This window comes from Diprion similis, chromosome 11, assembly GCF_021155765.1.
Source record: "Diprion similis isolate iyDipSimi1 chromosome 11, iyDipSimi1.1, whole genome shotgun sequence".
Lineage (NCBI taxonomy): Eukaryota > Metazoa > Arthropoda > Insecta > Hymenoptera > Diprionidae > Diprion > Diprion similis.
This window is the reverse complement of record NC_060115.1, coordinates 9,119,126-9,136,730: the sequence shown is the minus strand read 5'-3', so window position 1 is coordinate 9,136,730 and position 17,605 is coordinate 9,119,126. Positions and strand designations below refer to the sequence as shown.

The following is a 17,605-nucleotide window of genomic DNA, read 5'->3' as shown; positions in this document are numbered from 1 at the left end:
GTCGATGTTCTTCAAACGAACGACGTCATTCGTGATTTTGTGAATTGGGTCATCGAGTCAAAAATTTGTCATCGCCATTTTGAATTGGTTTTCATCTCCTTTTTATAGTACACTAGTTGATAATGGAAGTAAAAATTTTTATATTTTTACAAGAATAAAAAATTGCAAGATAGAATCGGAGAGACTTCGCACATGTTCCAGATTCAATGTGAAAGACTTTTCCAACTAGGAATTCATTACCGAGACCTTGGCAGCCTGAGAGACTTCGGAATTTAGGAATGCGTTAGCGACAACATCGTGATCATCGGTGCACCTGAAGTTGGTACGATAAATCAGCTCCACCCGCGGTAAAGCGATCCTAACTTTGACGCAAAATGCATGTATAAATTATGCAAAGATTTTTCCGAGATTGTTTTTCTTCTATAGGTTTGTTTATTTTCGATTTAAATATATGTATACTTGGAATATACGTGCAGCTGACTTCGGAGCTTGGATGCATGCGACAGAAAAGTCTAGAAGAGAAGCTCGATGCATATGCTGATCGTAGTTCTCGTAAAATGCATCTCATGTATTTATTCATTGACACAGCATCGCGGAATATATATTTTTGCCGCATAAAGTATCGTTGATAAAAATAAGACAAGGTAAGAAAAGAAGAAGATAACAAATGTGAAAAAGAAACGCGCTACAAAAGGTGGGTCAAAATATAGATTCTCCTCCTGTCCGTATGTTATAATAAATAAATAGAGCTTTGACCTCAACGCAGTCACATTTCAAACCATGACCATCAATCAAGATCGCAATTTGACGTAGTAAATGGTTCTCAGCTGTCGTCTTGAAACTCTGAATATCATAAGTCGCTTGTTTTCTAATCATCTGTTTCATTGGACATTGGCTTCCTAAGTCGACGGTGGGATGGAAGAAAAGAACCAAAGGGAAGTCGATTGGAGAATTTTTGAAAAATTACGAGAAATGGCTGCGCTTGTTAGCGCAATGGGAATTCGCAGGGGTTATTAATTAGCCTTACTCGCTAATCAGCTTTGCCGAGAGCGCGCTGCCTGCGTGGGTGCGGACGTTATTCTACTTTCTACGTCGAGGAGGTCTCGGAGTTTAAATGTGACCGTTAGGAAGAGGCGGCTGGTACGTCAACCAGGAAGCACCGGCATCCCAGATATCTTATTGAGAGCTTATGGGGCTTCACGTACAACTTCTGGTGTAATTATGAATTACGTCATCTAACTTTTCCCATTAATTATCTCTGCCGAACATCCTGCAGCCGAAATATCCCAGGGGACCCGTTAACTTAACGATAGGAAAGCCGGCCGACCGTTACTATAATATTGCTAACTAGATCCTCGCCAAATTAACCATATATATACATGGATATTGAAGGCAAGGCGGAGAGACGTATGACGAGGATCGTAAAAGGTTGCAAAAACTTATCAACTTGAGGAAAAAATTATTGAACAAATTTCTATACGCTCGAAACCGTGTCCCAACTACTTATACTAATCACTCATTAATTTGTGTGTTTATTTAACTTAAAATCGTTGACGTACACCTCAGGGTCCTTTACTAATTATAAGAGTTTAAAAGCTATGACTTATCGTTACTTCAAGCCCCGATTTCCGTTTATATTTTACACACTTTGGCGGTTAAATTTTATTGTCTCACGTATCGCAGGCGGCAGAACCGCTTCCTAGTGTCAAATAATTGCGAACTAGGTAAATCGCGATCGCAGAACTGAACAGGAAATGGAAAATCGATTGCTCGGAAGCTATCAGCACCCGCCTGATCGAAGGGTGTTTCGACAGGTAAGCGAATCCTGACGGGGGAGGAAAAGGCTCGCAGAGATGAACTAACGCCTCGGGAAGATGCTGTGCTGCAGGACTCGCGCGGTGAAAGGAGGACGCGTTTCCTCAAGTCCCTCGAATCTAATCCGAGTAGCTGACTCGGGGAAATGGATACGGAATGAGCTGCCACTGGACAAACTGGACCTAAAACCAAGAGTCGATTAATTAACTCGAGGATAGAAATTCCAGGACCTACTGAACAGTGCGCGTGACTTTATCGCCTCGTCGAGATTAGCCGAACGTGTGTTTTACCTGTTACACACTTCTTGTCTATAAATATATGTATACTTACGATTGGTAGTGAGAAAGCAATCACACGCTGGATGCTACCAAACGTCGGTGTTACAGATAGAGTTCGTTTAACCCTTTAATTCACGGAGTTCCACCTTTTTTTATTGGATTTTTATTTATTTAAATACTTTTTTTTGCTTACAACTGTCGAGTTTTAATTTGCTTCCGCGTGGTTTCTGAAATTTTTCTAAGTCTAAGAAACTTATTTACTTACTTATTGCGAAAATAGCACGTGTGAAGAAATTGTCGAAATTTGCACTTTTGAACGACAAAATACATTTTTTGCTAATCTATCATATAAATCCGAATTAAATTAATAGCTAGTATAATTTTTTTTTTTTTTTTTTTGAGATGTTACTGAAAAATTTTCCGTGACATGTTTTTCTTTCACAATGCGATCGAATATCTTTACAAAAGTTTATTACGAACTCGGAATTTCTGATTTTTTTTTTAAATGTTATTTACCCTCTACTTTTTTTCGCTAAAATCATGACCTACTCCAGACCCTTGAAAATATATTTAGCGTCATTGGCTGCACTTGCTGCATCTCTCCAACTATTTTCGTATATTGAGTCAGAAGGATAATTCGCAGCCTCGATACATATAGTTGTGCAATTATTTTCCTCGCCAAAATGATTTCACAAACCGCTGTTCGACTCTCGTTTTAATATTGCGATCAACGTTTCGCTCGCGCTCCGTTACAGTTTTGCTGGGCTAAATTATAAGTGAGCGCAGAATCGAGTGGGCAGAAACGGGCTTGACAATCGCTTAACAAACATGGTTTCAAGCGATTGAGACATCGGGTTACTTGTCTATTAATAACCATTGCCGAAGGTCAGTTGCTACGATTTTGCGAATCGCTTATTACCCGGACACAGCATGAATTTATACAACGAAGTCGGCTCCGTTGTTGCTGAAATGACTCGGCATATCTGCTTCGAAGTTTATACTTAAATTGTTCAATTTTTCGCACGTTGAATGGTTTTAGCGTTGATAGTTGCAGTCAATCATTTTCCCGCATTTTCCCATCGTCGTTTGTTCGTCTTCTTTTCCTCTTCCTCCTTTCTCCGAGTCCTCGACAAAGTTTTTAATTTACTGCCGGCGCGTTTCCCACAAGAACACGGAAAGTTTCTTACCGAGGAAACTGCCGCGACTTGAGAAAACCGCAAACTTTTCTCGCGGTGCTTCAAAGGGCTGGAAAGATTCCGACAAAACCCAGTTGTTCTGCGGCCGAGAATCTGGGCTTCCACAAGTGGTTGACCCTGAATGGTAAAGTGATGTTCCAAGTGAACTCTCCGCTAGATTCTGATCTTTCGTTTCGTCTCTTAGGCGAAACGAATCAGACTCTGCCTCCTCGCTCATAAAACGTTTGGCAACATGTTCAGATAATTTTCATGTTCAGATAAAGCCACACCTTCAGAGAACTTTTGACGATGAACAGTCCTGCCTTATTCATCTTTACCTCAGTTTCATGCATTCTATACCCAGATGAAGTGTATATATATATATATATATTTCAGTCACGAAATGGATTCGAATTCTAATTTTTACTAATCAACTCTGACGAACAAGACCGAGACTGTAATACAACTATTTAGAGTTCATTGATCCTCTTCACTCGGAAGCTTTCGTGATGATCGTTCTTTTTGTATCGCTGCATCTTTTTTTACCGGGTACAAAGTCCTATCGCTGCATAACCGGCACTCCGTCTGCGATAATGAAGTAATTTGTAAACTATTCAGGTCGAGTTTCGGTGATTGTTGGCAATAAAAAATAAAAAAAAAAAATAAAAATAAAGACCAAAAAAAGAAACAAATCCACCAAGAGATCAAAGAAAAATAAACAAACGAGTGAAACACGGTTGTACAAAGTTGTGGATCGGTTAAAAAGACGGTTAACATTACGTAATCGTTACAAATCTTAATCCGGCCATTTTCAAAATTGAACCAAATTCTCCGCTCAATGTACAATTCTTCAATTTTTCTATTCCGCTAATGAAAGGAAGAAACCGAGTACGATGATACCTGGTAATTAAAACAGTCTCGTCACGATAATGGAATGCAGGAAATCTGTGATTTTGCTCGTCATGTAACGCGGGCGTGTTAAATTAAACCACCGAGTCGTCTCCTTTATACCGTTACCTTTTGCAACGATCTTAAACCGAACTTGAAAATCAGCTTTTATATTTAACCCGGCATGAAACGCGCGTCATTCGCATGTCGCCAGAAGTTTGAATCAATGTACTCGAAAACCCGTCTCCTTTTCTCCTCATAAGTTCATAGATAAGAAATAATTTTGTCGACTCGTTAGTTCAATTCGATTTTTTTTATATTTTCATTATACGAAGCAACGCCCCTCTATATATCATTTGCGCTAAAATATTGTCGTGTGAAATTAACATTTTCTTTTTTCTAAGGTAGTTTTTTGTTGATTTTTTTTTTTTTTTACTTTTTTATGGCTTGTTTTTTCTACACTCAGTCGTCGCTAGCCGTGAAAGAACTCCTTGAATTACCTCGGAGCGTATAACATTTCTCGTCCGTGAGTGGGCAGTAGAGTATCTCGTTCAATTAAGTGTTAATTAATGTTACGATATGACGTCAACTCCAACGCCTCCCAAGAAATAAATGGCTCCTCTCGCCAGGGTCGATGCCTCTTTCTTGACTCTTTATTTTCGAATATGACGCCGAACTCTTGTTTTTCCACTAAGGAAACCTGCATCGATCTCTATACAACATGAAATCATAACGGATCCATATGTGTCTCCGATGTTCCACGAAAACAGTTTCAAATGGACAAAGATCACTTTTAAAGTATAAGAAAATAGACGGCAAAGTCTGAATGAATCATAGCGATGGGGGAAAATCGTAAACGGCTATGGTCTATTCTCAAAACACATACTTCTGAAGACTAAAGAAATGGCTCATCGAAAACTGGACTCGGCATGCAGTATCGCGTTGCTCGTGTTTATTCGTCCTTTTTTCTCATGCGGTTTCCGGGCCGCTCCAGGAGTCCGGAACTGTGCGGTAGCCATAAAAGAAATGGGTCAGCAGCTCCGGCGTTGTCGCTAGTCGCCACTTCTCGTGCTTCAGTGCGACACTTCCGTTCGAGAGTGGTCAGCTCCGGTCGGAACGGAAAGACCCTTTCTCACGAGAAATAAACCCCTCCTGACGCCATATTGGAAATCATGCAAGGACGAGTGTTTGTAGCGTTTGTTTTTAGCAAACACATTTGGAACACTTTCTCGCGATATCTTCGATTCTCGAACTTGAACTTGAATAAAGTTTCTTTCGTCAAAGGTACAGAATACAGAAAGAAACTTTTTATTCCACGTGAAGCGAAGATGGATCCAACGGACTTCCTGGGAATCGACTGTATATGCATTGGAAGGCATCTTCCACGCGTATCGCAGGTCAAAAAAGCGCTTGTCGACTTGAGCCTCGTGGAGCGTTGCGGCAGCTGGATGTTGAGGAAACTCTCACTTGACCTTCGGTCAATTATCAATGACCGTATATGCTTTTATCTCCGAGAATGTGATGATTCACTTGATTCCTCTGCGGAATGCCGTATGCCCGATGCCTCAGAGACAAGCGCGTGGTGCTCGGACCATGGCACTTTAAAATTCCCGACTCGAGACACTTCCTATCGCTCGGTACTCAGACTTGTACAAAAGCTAAGTGTCGAATTCCGTGCGAGATATCGAATCGTGAGTTATCGAATCACGGATGAACTTACTCAGAGACAAGTTTTTGGTTTTAATAGGATTTCTGGATATGTCGTTTCATTCCTATGATCAGAACAAGATTTAATTGTTTTTGAATGATTCAAAAGTAAGTAATTACAATCGAAAATTTTCGCATCACAATGTTGGCTGTTGATTATGGATTAACGATAAATCATCAAAATGCAGTCGCTGGTTAAATGTTGCTGTTTCAGTGCTTAACCAAATTAAAGTCACGAAATATTATAGTTCAATGGCATTTTCGCGATTTTGAATAACGATTGCGTCATTATAAACAGATTAAAATAGCAAGGAGCGATGATTCAAAATCTAGTTTTATAGATTCTTGGCGTACATATTGTATTACAAATGCACAGAATCGTTGCCTGCGGTAAGAGAAGTAAAGCGTGAAGGAAGAAGCTTGCGTACACAAAATCGTTTAATTTCTTTGCGACCTCGTGCAGATCGTCGTTTTGCGGTCGCACAAATGTTTTAATTACCTTAATTAAGGAGTGCTCCCTAGTACTTACGTGGAACCGCGTTTACTCGGGGCTAATTATCCGTGGCTGCTATTTAGAGCAGCCGGTTATTGTTTTCATTATTTTTCAGACAATTTCGTCCGGTCTAACCTACCCGCGAACCTTAATTCCAGAGGAAGGGTATGCGAGATGATATTTTCGAGGGACGAAGTCTGGGGAATTCTATCTCGACTCGGTCTCATTACGAAAAGCTTACACGCTTCAGTCCCCTGAGGTTTATTTAGAAACGAGTCATAGTTCTTAGCGATAATATAGGATGATGTGCGTGAAATTAGGGAAAGAAACGGATATATCCGACGGAAAAACGATTTGCTTTTTCAATTATGCAATTTTAACATTTAATTCTTCCGTGGTTCAGCATTCCATGGAAACACGTTGCGGGCGAACCATCGAGTGAAGAACGGAAGGCTTTTACTAAGGGGATTACAATGATTCCGGTATTAACTCCAGGGTAAGTTTGTTGAACAGGAACTTCTGCCGCGTGCACTTACCAAAGTTATTACTATCCTGCTTAGGTGCAGTAAAACTTGTACAACAACAATATCGATCACGGAGCCTTCTACGTAATACGGTATTCAATTCACCTCTACGTTCCTTTTTTATCCCCACAATTTTCGTCCACACTTCCTCTAAAACACGTTGAGAGATGATGAAACTGTGACTCGTCAAGAGTCGAGATTTGTGCGATTTTTAACTTCTTCAATCGAACAGATTTATAACGAAAGTTTGGTTAAATGAAAGATTTTGAGCTTAAATAAATTTCTGAACCAGTTCTAAGATTCTTTCACTTTGACACCGTGATCCAAAGTTGTTTTTTCTTTTTACATTTTATTGCTTCATCGTATGTTAAAATACCGAATATACATTCTTGGAGAGAAACAGCTTCTTCGACTGCGTGAAACATTTTAGGAATCTTGGTTTTATCTTACGGAACAGGTTCAAACCTCCTTAAATTCAACTTATGGATTGTTGGTGAAAAATGGTCAGATTGCACGAGAATATCACGATTTCTCTTCACTTCTTGTTCAAAAATTTGAAAATACAGTCTTCCATCGTCTTTTTGGAATACCACGCTAGACGCAACCCGGACCTTTGGAACAATTCAACTCAACTAGTCCTAGTCGTGATCTTTCTCAATGGTTGACCTTCGTCTCGAGTTCCCAGCATCCGTGGCGTCTCGTCTCAATTTATTCGGCCGTTAAACCGCAGCGGTAATAAGTCGCTCTCTTGGCTCGCTGATGCCAGCTATTGCATTATCGTCTGCTCGTGACTAGCGGATCGAGAGGATCGAGAGTAAGCAGATCCGGCGATGTTACTTCGGGCGAAAGCGCTGCAGATACCGACGTTACCGATCGGCTCAGATGAGGCGATGACGTTTTATCGTCACGTAACGAAGCGTCTATTGCCCATTGCTCGTCGCAATTGCCTCTTGCTCAGGATCCCGAGTGCCCAACCAACTTCAGGTAGTTAACAACGCACAAGGAAAATCCCGGACGCGATCACGCACCGTCCATATTTATATATAGAAGGTTGTTAGGATCACTCCGGGTCAGCGCACCTTGCATTAGCCACGCACCAGCTATCCACCTCTAGGTGCCCATTTTTAGCCAAGCAATTCGCCAACTTCCGGTGCTTGCCCGCGAACCGTGGATATTTTTACGGTTTTTGATGCCCCGGCGACGCGGAGCCGAGTTTTTCGACTCAAAATCATCGTCGCTACTTCGATTTGCCAGAAAACTTGCACAATATGCTTTTATTATGAGCAGAGAAGGAATTCGTTTCAGGTTTATCTGATATATCTGCCGGGGGAAATATAATATCGTGATTGAAAATTATTCAATTTAATGCCGTTCCTTTGAACCGAGTTGAATTCTTTTTATTATAGAAAAAAGACTCGTTTTGTTACGGATTTCAGCTGCCTTAAGGGCTCTTTTTTCTTTATGAAGTAAGATTTTGACAGATTTTGGTGGATTAAAAAATGTTGTTTAGCGAAAAGGTTGCTCCATAAGCGAACGAATTCTATTGGAAAGTTGAAAAATGGTTTGATCGAGTTTTACTGACAGTGGAAAACCGACGAAATGTTACGGAATTAATACAATATCATAACTTTTCGCCATATTAAATCAGAATGGAAGTATAGCATTGAAGACCAATAGATTGTTGAAATTCATGATACATTTCTTCTGTAAATTCGATAATTTCGTCTTACAAATGTGCAAGTAATATCAGTTGGAATATATTTAAATGTTTTTGCATGACAAAGAATCTCTGTGATGTCAAAATGCATTTTCAATATATATAGACGCTAGAATACGCAGTCAATATATATGTATAAATGAACCGGAATTTTTACTACGAACCATATAATTTCTTTGGCAATTTCTTGCATTCCCATCGTTGCAGGTCAAATCGACGAATTCGAATATCTCTGCATCCGTCATGTATTTCATTTTCATTCTTCTTTCTTTCCCCTTCTCTCTATCTCTCTCTTTGTTTAATTACACACAGTTTTCTCATAGCTTAGATACATGAAAAGTTTTTATTCCGAGCTCGTTAGTCGCGTACAAACATGATATGAAAATTTCACGTGTCCTCATCACTCTGAGGGCTCTTTTTGAGCATGATTGAACAATAAAGAATTCTTACGATGCCAAATTTTTCCCTCTGTCTTGGCTTGTGGCGTGCCTTCTATTTTCTCTCAGATCGCACTGAATTATTGCTCGCTAGGGAAGCTGAGAAAAAATAAAAATAATATAAGAACAAGAAGAAACCGAGAAAGGACTCGTAAATCTTCAGTTTTTTCTGCGTACACGGAAAGACTCGGAAAATTGGGAATGATTTGATAGATGATTAATGCGGCGGTGACGATTGAAGTTCAAGCAAGATTCATCATTTTACAAAGTAGTTAAGAATAAGATAAAGCAAATTTCCGTAACTAGATGATAGATATTTATAATTATTCAAGTATACTGCATAAGATTGTTTTGCATTGGAAGCTTGTTTAATTGCTCGTTTAATTTGTTTCAAACAGAATTAAATTATGAAATTTCTTTTCTTCCAATCACAGAAAAACTTGGAAGTCGTTTCAGTTCATTCGATTGCACACTTTTGCAATAACATTCAATTGCTTCACTGTCAAAAATTCCTTTTTATGCAACAGAATCTGCGTATATATTGAATAAATTATAAACTAGTAAATATAGAGACTAAAAAATATCTCTTGACACTTTTTTGGGATGAAATAAAATTTGAATTAGCTGCAGGTATATTTAAACATTGTAGCTTAATTACTGTTCAAAGATTAATTTCACTGTAAGAAAGAGTCTCAGCGAATCAAACGAATCATTACGAAATCCAGAATTAGTAATTTAAGCGAACCTCTTCGTACTTCGATTTCTCGTACTTCCGTAACTCCTTTTGCACCCCATTTGAATTCAGATAACCACCCGAAGTTTTGATTGAATTAAACATTTTCAACACCAAGTATCAATGCACGAGCCAATCAAATGTCGGAATTCATTTGTGATTTTCATACGCTGAATTGGCTTGTGAGCTTTTTATGCTCTGTACTATTTCGGACAAGTTCGCAAATTATGGTGTTTCAAGGGTTCCATGTGCCTAATTATTGACAACTGGGTGGCGGTAATTTGGACTGTTTTTTTGTACTGTGAAAATTGGCACGCGATATTCGCATATTGATGTCAGTCCTCAAAGGATCACCGGTGAAAGAGAAAAACTAAATGCTTGGCGACTGTCGATGTAATTAATTATCTTTTAATTACCTGTACTACGGCGGCCTCTTCCTTTACAACATCCCTTGCTTTGATCACTTTCGATTCTGCAAACAAATTTCAATCATATAATTATCCGTTACTTTTGCGAATTGCAGTGTCTGATTTTAAACGTTTAATATTCGAGGTACATACATTGCTAGAATGAGGTTTTGTCGAATGTCTAAATATGAAACTCTCCGTAACAAAATCAATTGTTAAATTGAACATAATAATTCAAATTTCCAATATTGAATATTTTTACATTCTATGAATATGTAATTATTATACGTTTTTTTTTTTTTTGTCATGTCCTTTATGGTAAGAAATTTTTTATCCTCTGCAATTATTTACTGTATATGTATAATACGCAGCATCGGATTATTGTTTTCGTGTTTTTAACGATAAAACTTCTTATTGTATTATTATTAATCTTATTCTTTTTTTTTTTTTTGTCAGTGAATACATTTACGTCAAAAGACTTAACAATGCTAGAGAATAAGTTTGACGTAAATCCGTACGAAGTATCGAAATACGTAGACTTGTGTCTCGGAGTTATTTACTTCACGTTATAATTTTCCAATTCAGTTTACTTTGCAACAGTTTTTTGTTACCACTAAAAGACGGTTAATTAATCAATGAATTGCCTTGGAGTTAATTAGGACCAGGAATATCTCCTTGGTTCTTCATTTTTCCTACGTTAATAATGAAACAAATAGAGAAACATGCAAATTCTTGTCGTTTATTGGTTCGTCATGCATTGAATGAAATATTCTTGGCCGATTGAGCGATGGCCGCGGGCTTTTGGCGGGTGCCAATTAGCGATGTTTGGTTCGTGTCACGTTGACATTTCGATTGATAAATACGTGTTAATTGGTAAAGAATCTATTCACACAAGTTCTGTACAAGCAGCTTTACACATGTTGATAACCGTTGATATATGTGGGACATTTCGTTATATTCATCTATGAATGTTCAATTTTTTTTTTACACCTACTTGTTCAATATCTAAAACGTACTTACATTTCATTTAACGATTTATTCTTCTTTGATTGTTTTATTCTAATTACGGATTGTTTCAGTGTGAAAAAACTGCGAATTTATAATAGTACCGTAAGCATGAACGAAAAAAATTGTCGTTTCCGGAATTGGAAATAAATTTTCTATCCCTTAATCTATTTCAATATATATCGTTGATAATTATTAAAATTAGTATCAGTTTAATGGATGTAACGTTTTTCTGGATTTTTCAGAATTAAATATTAAATTGATTCATGTTACTTAAAAATCCAAGTCAAGTACCTTAGCAACAATAATTTGGCATATTTAATAAAATTTTGTCGAAAGGAGTGTAAATGAATTCTGCTTTTGAAAAGGGTTGAAAATTTACACCAATTTATAATCTGTCGCTTATAATTTCAAGAAATTTTTCAAATTCTCGCGACGTGCGTGACTTTGAAGCTGAAAAAAGTTGCGAACTATCAACCCCTAGAGAAAATGATACAAAAAAAAAAAAAAAATAGCAGTGCATTTTAGAATCAGACTTTGATGTTTTGAAATATTACCGAAATTCGAAGTAGCATCAGGGTGAAACGTCGGTCAAGTTGCCATGAATTAGTGCCCGTTAGGTATGTAAATGCTTGATGTTGAAAAACAAGGTTTGAAATGAACATGAAAATGATTTTTGCAACTATTTCCTGTGAATATTTCACTTTCTATTATACTCTTATCTATACATAACCGCTCGTAATAAATGGCGTAAGAATTCCTGCCGAAGGACACCTTCGGAAGTTTGACGTCAGAGGTAAATGACATTTGAAAACAACGACTAAAATCAAGGGAGAAAACGTTAGTCGACGAGATGTATTATGAAAACGCTTTAACAGCATTTGAGATCCAAGAACGAAATTAAAAACCTGATTTCGATCGTCTTGATCGATTATCTAAAAAATATCATTAACTCTAGTTCTTGCTTCCTGTGACAGGTTGTTGATCGATTTAAAAAGACGAGATGTTATTGACCAGTTAATTAATATTCACCGGTAAAAAGTCTCGATGACATAACAGATAAGCAGGTTTCATTTATATTTAAATATTGTAACTTTGAGTTACTATAAAATAAAAGGGTTCTCTGATAATAAAGCGTTAATAAATTTTAATATCATAGTAATTGGTGCAAAAAACCAAGTAATTCATCTATTCGTAACATGCTTTTATCTTAGAGGGCTAAGAATCTCTTTTTTAAATATACAGGGTGAGAAGGTAGTTCGGTTAAAATATACAGCGAAGCCAGATCTCTCGTTTCCGGCAAGTTCAATGCCTTGACGGTTACAAATTGGACGGCACGTATTTCCGGGAATAAAATGCTGATAGTGAATTGATTTTTTCTACCGTTATAAATTCGATTCCGTCCGATTTTTTTCCTCTTATATTCCTTCTTAAAATATCTCGATCGTTAGTCCCAAGTTCCTTGTTCGTATCGACCTTGCAGCAATCATGTAGCACAGAAGTAGAAAGCTAGTCACAGCAGCTTGCCATTCCTTGATTAAACGAGGCGCGGCATCAGTCTCGCACTTCCGTAATTCGAGGGCCAATCGATTCGTAATCGGTTACGTCATGTCAATAGAATTTTATGATTTTTATCTACGGAGATGTTATAATATTGTCATGTTACAGAAATGCATGCGGAGATTTTTCTGATATAAAAATTGTTAGTCATTATTTATTTCAGTTTTTGAACTTTTTTTAAAAAACATTTTTCCAAAGACATGCTTTTTCTAATTTTACGATTTAAATGAAACATTTGCATATTTTCATATTTCCTTTCAAATATAATACTAAGTTATAATACTAAGTTTCTAAGCGACTGTCTCATTAAATTCCAAAAAAATGGTTTAATTGCACCGTCACATCGATGTTGGCATGCATATGTGATGTGATATATTTTTTTTTTTCTGTGTCTCTACAACTTTCCGCGAGTGCTTATAATACGTACGTTATAAAGCTCGAGCTTTGAGTCCGCGTAATTTTGACCCACATTTGAATTTGCTTTGCCAACTCGACACCGTTGCTTTTATTTCTATTCTATTTTATTTATTTATTTAGTTATTTATTTTTATGGTTGTATTCGAAAGGCATCGTTGCACAGCAATTAAGACTTCATCTGAAATTGCGAGGAGACAGCTTGCGGCAACGCAATTAGGTCGGAATCAGGATAACCGAGGTTGAAAGCTTTCGGTGAAAAGCTCTCCTCTCTATTTGCCAGCCCATCCATCGCTGCAGAGTCGAGGACTCCTGCTCAGGTCTTGGAGAGAACGAAAGAGAGAGAGAGAGAGAGCGAGAGAGAGGGGCTTCTACTAACGTACTTTTCTTAAATTAATTTCCATTTGCTGTGTATAAGGTACAGTGGCTCAAAGCACGCGACTAGGACTTCCACCTTTTACAATGGAGCCAATTCAACCGAGCAGCCCTCGCCTCGTCACTTGGAAAGAAATTATATGCGCGCTCACATACTGCGGATGTGGATTTAAGGGCCAACGCATTCGGAACAAAGGAACTACTCGTTGTAGGTAGGTAGGTAGGATCCACTCCTCGCTCGGTTTTATACCGTACATTCTGCTCTCTGATTAGCCTCGCGTATTGTACGTTTCGTTTCTTTTCTTATTTTTTCCTCTTTGGAGAAAGTGAAACAAAAAAAAAAAAAAATATCGCATGTAAATAATTCGCTCAATTTAACGATTCGATAATCAAAAATCAGGGAAGTTAGGTCGGATCTTTGTCGCAGGTTTTTTTTCTGTGTAGAAATCGTGCAGATCGTATTGAAAAATTATCAAAGAGTAAATTTGCAAAATTTGTCTTAGGAAAAATTCGTTTCTTTCCTCTGCGGATTCTAACCTTGTTGTAATTAAATTTCAAACACAACTGCATTGGCGTGTTAGCGGTATATAAAAAAAAATATGCTTCTCTTGCTATTTGGAAACACAGAGACGTCATCGATTTTGATAATTGCATCCAACAATATGAAGGAATGATTAATGTAATTTTGTTTGCTTACTTACGGATAAAACATCCGGACAAGTTTATAAACTTTGCAACGAAATTGTGTTTTTTTTTTTTTTTTTGTTTATTACGATGCATAAAATGCGATATTAATGATCGTCGGGCTCATCCGCGAGCCTCTGGATACACCCACTTTTCCATTATACTTGAATTTTCTACGTCATAAACAATTTATGCCCCCGAAGAGTTACCTTCTTCCTGCATATCCCCTTCCGCAGGTATAAGGTAACCTTTAAGTCGTTTAAGTTCACTGCACAAGCGAGCCTTGAGTCGATACGTGAAGGTATAACGATTACGGGAATACTTGCTCGAACAAACCTCGAAAGTTAACGAAAGACGAAATTTTTTAAACTAGGTTCAACGACGCGATTAATTGACGGAGAATATCCGAAATTTTTTATGAACTTTAAGCCGACTTGATGTTTGATTGGGGAAAAATGGTATGAAAAGTTCCCGATGAGAATTGATTGTCAGGGATAATTTTCATGAATCATAAAAGTTGGTTGGTAAGAGATCGGAACAAAAGGCAATTCACTGTGTGTATTCGATGGGAATTCAAATCTTTCGGTTGAGGCTCGTTGATGCAATTGTCTAGAACTCGATTGTCCTTCGGATAAAAGTATACATTGGGGATTTGGTTTATATACTCGATGGCAGGAAAATCAGACTTGCAGATATTGTCTTTCACTGGATTGCAAATGCGATTTATGAAGAATGACTTTTGGAAACCTCGAAGGGAGGCTGCAACGATGATCGCATAATATTTTACAGATTCAATTTGATATTCGCATAAGTCATACGCATATTCCACATAGATTGCGGATATTTACATGATTTTTATCTCTCCTCGTGAACTGGAAATGTTACTTTCAGTCAGGGTTATGAAATTTTTAACGAAAAAAATAATACATTGGACATTAAATTTATTTTTTTCAATGAAAATTTCTTTTATTCAAGAAATAAACTTGATGGTTAATGGAAATTCTTTTTATTAAGAAATCAAAATTAATGATTAATAGAAATGGCAATGCATTAAAAAATTTAATGCGTTATTTACAACCATGCTTTCAGTGAATGGAATATGTAGATTATTTTTCAACGATAACTAACGAATTGAAAGGTACAAGACTGTTACTAGATTATTTTTTTTTCTTTTGTTGAAAAACCTCTGAAGTCCGCGATTTCGTATCAAATTCTATTTCGGAACTATAATTGGAAAATTTCTTGTTAAATCGACATTTTCACCATCAAGTTTCAACAGTGTCCTATAGAAACTTTCGTCGTTGAAGCAGCTGTTTCTCTCCAATGTATGTATAATATATGTCTGTATATAACTATGTATCTGTATATACGTATGTACGAAACCGCAAAACGTGGCGGGCAGATATATCCTCAATTTGCTCGTGCAGCGTTGTGTCACGATCAGATATCTGTGTCAGTTAACAGATGAAGAAAATTGCGAGATGAGCCTGAAGCCCCTCGGGTGGACGCCGTTACATCATATCCCATGATGCTAACTGCAGAAGAAGTCATATCCCACGCCCAGCCACAGATGCTGCTGCTTTTGCTATAGGAAGAGAGAGAGAGAGAGAGATTTGTTCCATTTATTAATAATTTGACGAGAAAACTAATTGCTCATCGTAGTAATTTTGACTCACACCGTGTTAATTCCATCTTATTTTGCGCAAGTCTCTCGACGAGAAATTATTATCACGCGGATTCCTTGCAGACGCGATGAAATTTTCTTACGGACGTCACTCATGTTTAATGCATTGACGAATATTTAGAAATTCTAATTTCTTTCACACCTCAAGTGTATATAGTCACCGTATGTGTATTTGGAGAAAGTAGATTCGAGATTTCACGTAAGATTATGAAAAATCGTGCGGTACATCTGAGATATTGTTTATAACCAATAATTGTCGCCGTAAAACTGCGGGGAGAAGTCTTTTTGTGTCGGTTTTTAATTATCATTTATCTTTCTTTTTTTTCAAAAATAATTACAACCATCGAATCTTTTGAACGTGAGAAAATTTTTCATGCTTTGGAAGGTTTCCCCGACGGTGATAAATTATTGTAAAAATAAGTGTTAAAAGAGTGCGATAAAGATTTTTTAAACAACGTGAATATAAACTTGCTTTCGAATTAGTATAGCAAAATAAACAGTTTCTGATGAAATTTTGCAAGTTAAAAAAAAACGATTGTCTACAATAAAGAAGAAAAAAGTAATTTTTACAAAACGTTTCAGTTCTCGTGCTTGATTTTTGCAACTCTTGTTTAAAAATTTCTGTAATCGATTGTAAAAAATACGTTTCTATGAAAGATGAAATTATTCTAGGATAGAAACGTTAACTCATACCTATAAACGTTCCTTTCCCGAATCTAAATGAACAGATATTGAATCTGAATAATAAATTATGATTAATCATTCCATCGCATTCGGTGTCTAATTTGCAATTTCTGGAGAATATTTATCTCGGCTTACAGAGACAGAAGAGAAATACGGATGCAGTTGGTGCAGTGTGAGTTTGTAAAACGGTAGTTAGATTCTTGGAATGTCGGATAGACGTAGACTCACGTCGCGAGTTACACCATTTCACCAATTTGAAAATCAAATCTCTGAAAGCGGGCACCGTACGGCGGCGCTGCCTTGGCGATAACCCACATTCGGTAAGTTAAAAACAAAAGGAACTCTTCGGGATATATTTGCAAGTCAGATTGCGAAAAAAGAGTTTCAAAACTAAATCGAACCTAACGAGAATCGGCCCGCAGACTTTTCGGCCGATTAGGCGAATGCCCGTTGCCCGGGTTCTTGCCACGTCAAGAATAGACAATTCTGAATCACTTGAAGCGAATTACAATCGTCCAATGCCAGACGAGGACGTGGCCTGAATGATTACACCGGTGCTGCTGTCAGGACGAGTGAAGTGTATCCGATTTAGCATAATTACGTTAATAACCCCGGTCATCATCCCAATTCCGATGCCTGGCTGCAGTCAATTACACCAAATTGATCTGATGTAACGCACTGCTGTAGCTACATACTCGTCGCAGGGTTTTGATATTCCATTTGGGAATTACCTACGTATTTTCAGATAGAAGATACAAACGGCTGTCATGATACTTGGATTTGGAATGCAAAATACTTGATAACACTTGTGCTCGAATCAGATTTTCCAAATTTATAGACGATCGAAATAGAAAATTCAAAATTAAAATTCATTTTCTTATTTCAGATAACACGGTATCACGAGCATGGGATTTGGTTATCCAAAATATTCCAATCAGGCCTCTCAGCGGACCGATGAGTCACATCTCGATCGATTAAACTGGAAACGAAACAAGCGATCATGGATTAATCCTCCGAGGATTGAA

At 37.5% G+C, this 17,605-nt stretch overlaps 1 protein-coding gene across 1 annotated transcript in view; it reads right to left on the bottom strand.

The window, feature by feature from the left end:
* LOC124412232 (brain tumor protein) overlaps positions 1–17,605 on the bottom strand; it is a 158,390-nt gene that overhangs the window by 120,337 nt on the left and 20,448 nt on the right. Inside the window, exon 2 of the mRNA XM_046891950.1 lies at positions 10,184–10,239. The gene's annotated coding sequence lies outside the window, so the exon portion shown is untranslated. The remainder of the gene's footprint in view (positions 1–10,183; positions 10,240–17,605) is intronic.